This window comes from Gouania willdenowi, unplaced genomic scaffold, assembly GCF_900634775.1.
Source record: "Gouania willdenowi unplaced genomic scaffold, fGouWil2.1 scaffold_85_arrow_ctg1, whole genome shotgun sequence".
Taxonomy (NCBI): domain Eukaryota; kingdom Metazoa; phylum Chordata; class Actinopteri; order Blenniiformes; family Gobiesocidae; genus Gouania; species Gouania willdenowi.
In genome coordinates this window covers 1,069,864-1,075,207 of record NW_021145250.1, presented here as the reverse complement: position 1 = coordinate 1,075,207, position 5,344 = coordinate 1,069,864, and positions in this window count along the sequence as shown.

Sequence of the window (5,344 nt, the reverse complement as noted above, 5' to 3'; positions counted from 1 at the left end):
TCTCTTCTAGTCACTCTGCCATATGCCCGCCTTCACTAGCTGCCTCCATTTCCCCCAGTCAACTGAAGAGGGTTTCCAGTTGATGTCACTGGACTTCATATCCTGCTTGCAGACATCTTTGTAGCAAAGGACAGGGTTTCCAACAGCCCTGGTTCCAGAAGCAAGCCCTCCGTACGGGATGTCTTTTGGAATGCGGGTGTCATTAAAAATATTAGTTTCAGCTCAAGTTATTGTTTTAAAATCTTGCTCGACTAAAAGTGCAGCTGAACACCCACAGAAAGCAGTTTTACGATAAAATCTATAAATGGTATATGCTCTTGCTTTACATGGTGCTTTATAATCACTGAGGTAGTCCCAAAGCAGCTAATTTATCTAGAACAGAGCTGCCATGCAAAGCACTGGTCAACTATTAGGAGCAACTTAGGGTTCAGTGTCTTCCTCAAGGACACTTTAGCCATTATGAGGGTCACATATGTTTTTACACATATGAAATTTGTCCTCTCCATTCGACCCATCCCCGAGGAGTAGTGGTCAGCCATGTTGTGGTGCCCGGGGAGTATTTGGGGTTAAGGGGCTTGCTCAGCATCCCACAGCAGTGGCTCAGGTGAGAGTCAAACCAACCCTCTATTTACAAGCCCAGCATCCTCAACCACTAGGCCACCACTCCCCTTAAATTAAACCCTCAACCTCTAGATCAGAAAGCAACCCCTCAACTACCTGAGCAACGGTCACCCAATAGAGCTTACTAGCTGCAATTTAGTCTTCACCACTGAAATTCACATGTCGACAAATCAAACTCCATTTTGCAAAAAAGAATTGTGACTATTGAAAATGTGTTTTCCCATTTCAGATATCGACTTTTTGGATACATTCAACATATCTGATCAAATGTTAAAGGGCTCTCCAGCAACCACTTTTAACATTCTATCAAATACGTAGCATAAGTCAGCATATACAGTAAATTGTGGAAATGTTTGATACATTTACAAATGCATTCTGGATATGTGTGATATCTGATTAAATGTTAAAATGGCTTGCCATAAAATAGTCCTGATATAAGGCTTACATAAAGACATTCAATGTTTGAGGGAAACAGTTGTGAAGTTGCTCTTTGGTCCATGATGACTTTAGTTGCCTGATGGTAAATAAAGCAGCGCTAACTCCACAGACAGAGCAGTGAGTGTGGGCTAATCAGGTGAAGTGCTAACAGCTGTGTAGATTTGAGCAGCTGGACTCTGATTGCTTGCTCAGGTCTCAGTGAATAAAAATGCTGCTCAGTCACTGACATACACATTGGTCTCAATCCAGCTTTCTCTAGTCATTGGGTCTTCATTGCGTGGCAGTGTTGTACAGACTGCTAGGCTTCAGGTTTTCAGAGATGGCTGCTGCTCTTTGTGTGAGGTAGGTGGCTGTTGGTTGGTTGGTTGGTTTGTCTGCCTTTGTGATGGTTGAGCAGATTGTTTCATTGACACATTGTGTTCTTTCAGAGTGCTGGTGCTCTCACTGTTTGCCCTTTGGCCGAAAGTGAATGGTAAGTCCTGCAACAAGCTTTCATGTGGCTTATTCTTTTTTAGAATAAATGTTTCTGTTCTGTAGGACTTGGTGGTGGTAAAAAGCCCTCTGCCGTTAGACACAATCATGAGCTGGGTCAGGTGTCTCCACGTGTCAGAGCTGCCTATTATATGTCTCGTGGATCTACTGGAGATGATGCGTCTGCCTCTGACCCCTCACACGCTAGACCAGTAGAAGGTTACCGTCGACCACGAAGTGTTCTTATTTCTGTACCTCGCTCCTATCATCAGGAAGAGCTCTATGGAGATAAACCAAGTGTGCTGCAAACAAAAGAGGGGATGTGGGACTTCCCTCAACTTCATTATGCCACAGTTGAGAGCCGAAAACCATGGCAACAGCTACCCAAGAAGCAGATGCCTCTGCCCAAAAAGGATGTTAAAGAAGATTGGTGGACTGGATTTGGTCTGCAACAAATATCTCCAACACACCAGGTGAACAAACCCCAGCTGCCCCCTTGGCCTACACTTCCAGGACAAAAGCAGCACCTGTCCCATTCCACTTACCCAGTGGACAAACCATTGCCCTCTTGGCACCTGCTTCCAGGACAGAAGCCAGTGCAGCACCCGTCTCATCCCACTTACCCAGTGGACAAACCTTGGCCCCTGCACCCAGGACAGAAGCCAGTGCAGCACCCGTCTCATCCCACTTACCCAGTGGACAAACCTTGGCCCCTGCATCCAGGACAGAAGCCAGTGCAGCACCCACCCCATCCCACTTACCCAGTAGACAAACCTTGGCCCCTGCATCCAGGACAGAAGCCAGTGCAGCACCCGTCTCATCCCACTTACCCAGTGGACAAACCTTGGCCCCTGCACCCAGGACAGACTCATCCCACTTACCCAGTGGACAAACCTTGGCCCCTGCATCCAGGACAGAAGCCAGTGCAGCACCCGTCTCATCCCACTTACCCAGTGGACAAACCTTGGCCCCTGCATCCAGGACAGAAGCCAGTGCAGCACCCGCCCCATCCCACTTACCCAGTGGACAAACCTTGGCCCCTGCACCCAGGACAGAAGCCAGTGCAGCACCCACCCCATCCCACTTACCCAGCAGACAAACCTTGGCCCCTGCATCCAGGACTGAAGCCAGTGCAGCACCCGTCTCATCCCACTTACCCAGCGGACAAACCTTGGCCCCTGCACCCAGGACAGACTCATCCCACTTACCCAGCGGACAAACCTTGGCCCCTGCACCCAGGACAGACTCATCCCACTTACCCAGCGGACAAACCTTGGCCCCTGCATCCAGGACTGAAGCCAGTGCAGCACCCGTCTCATCCCACTTACCCAGCGGACAAACCTTGGCCCCTGCACCCAGGACAGACTCATCCCACTTACCCAGCGGACAAACCTTGGCCCCTGCACCCAGGACAGACTCATCCCACTTACCCAGCGGACAAACCTTGGCCCCTGCACCCAGGACAGACTCATCCCACTTACCCAGCGGACAAACCTTGGCCCCTGCATCCAGGACAGAAGCCAGTGCAGCACCCGTCTCATCCCACTTACCCAGTGGACAAACCTTGGCCCCTGCATCCAGGACAGAAGCCAGTGCAGCACCCGTCTCATCCCACTTACCCAGTGGACAAACCTTGGCCCCTGCATCCAGGACAGAAGCCAGTGCAGCACCCGCCCCATCCCACTTACCCAGTGGACAAACCACTGCACCCTTGGACTATGCATCCAGGGCAGAGACCACCACATCCAGTATCCCATTTCACTTATCCAGTGGATAAGCCAAGCACTCAACAGCAGCTTTTGTTCACATACCCGGGGTACCTACCAAGTGTTCCTCAAAGCGAGTTAAAACACGTTGCAGTTTGCTTTCTATGTTAAAGACAAACCTTGCACTAATCGATCTGGATATCCCTTGCAGTTTCCCTGGCCAAAGCCTTGACAGTCCCAACATGTAGTCTTCTAAGCTCTCATGCAGAAGAGTATGTGCCAAGAAGTGAACCAGAATCACAGGTCTACAGTGCTGCTCAGAGACCGCATGTGTGGTGGCAACCAGGCTGTTTCCCAATGACTACATGATTCTTCAGCCTTTTCATTTGCAGGTTTCAAAGTGCTGGATGTTTTCACTGAATAAAATTATGACATTTCAGCTTTGTTTGTGTTGGTTTTTGAGGAAGACTAATGTTTAGGATACTATGTGGTATATTGAGCAGTAACTTAACTAGATGTTATTTCAAATCAGAATTGAAATAACATGGAGCAGTTATGGACTTGCAACCATTGACATTCCTATAACTTGAATGATTAATTAAGCTGTGAGCAAAAACAAAGTGTGGGAAATAACAAGTGCATGACATTGTGGGTGGTCAGGAGAACTGGTGATTGTGCGAAACAAAGAATTGAAAGCACGGTAACTTGTTACTGGGCCATTGTTGAATGTTGGGGGTAAAAACAAATTAATCAGTTACAAATTACACACCAAAAATTGTAATTCATATCCTTACATTGCACAACCTGAGTACTGTAATCTGATTACTTGGTGTACATTTAGGCGTAGGACTGCTATTGTAGAAGAGACTAAATACAACATTCTCTATAGGTGCTGATAATACACTTCACATTAATCTGTTTTAAATGTAATGTGTGAAGTCTACTAGTCTATTCAACAAACCATGGAGGACTTGGTTTGTAAGGAAACATCAGACAATAGCATTGCACTAACGTAGACAGTAGGCTGTCTGTAACTACACATTAATTGTAGTTTATTGACGAGTGACTTTATTACACAAGGTTTTTCTCAAACCGTTTAACTTAAGCACAAAAATAATCTACATCAAATCACTGTATTTAACAATGTATGTATTTATTTATCTGAAAACATCCTCTGTATAGCTAGTTATTAGTTTAAATACTAGTGAGATGTTCACACTGTGAGACGAGCAGCTGAACATCAAATTATCGCCTCAGGATGAATTAAAGGAAGCGAATCACACTGAAAACAAACCAATGAGCTCTGAAATCAATGTGTGCCATTTTCAAGCGTTTCTTAGTTTAAAGCTTACAAATATTTAGACAATAAACAGGCTTACAGGCAGAAACAATATTGATCAATAATCAATGTGATCAACAACTGCAATAAAATGGCAACTAAACAAACAAAACAAACCCTTAATAAATCAATGTCTCCCGTTCCACGTCTATCTGTTGCTGCTTGTTTTATGACATCATTAGATTGAGAGATCGACACAAATAGGTTTTTTTAATATTTATATTTGGGCTTCTGGGAAAAGCATAGCGTTGCCATGTTGGTAGTTAATAAACCTGCAAAACTGAGAAGTAACGTGTAATCCATTGATTTTATCAATGTACCTGTAATCCGATTACCAACTATTTAAACTGTAACTGTAACAGGTTACTGTTACTCATAATTTGTAATCTGATTACGTTACGCCGTTACTTCCCAGCACTGACTGCTGTAATGGTTATCTCATACAACTGCACCATAGACTGTTTGGTGCAAATTAGACGTTGCCTTCTGAATGCAAACCAAGGTGATAATATTTAGTCCAAGACTAAACCTGTGTGAAAGTAGTCTTACGGGGTAGTCATGTCTTTCAACGAAGAGGGACTGAGTAGGTCCATTTTTTTCATTACCTCACGTGCTTGGTGATTAAGGAGATGGAAAGTGATGCATATTATAGAAAAAATGATTCAGGATTTCTGAAAACTTCCACCTTTACTTTAGAAATTTCCTTCAAAACCTACTTATTGTGAGAGCTAAACTTTGAATTCCACACTGTTAATAACTGATCTCTTAG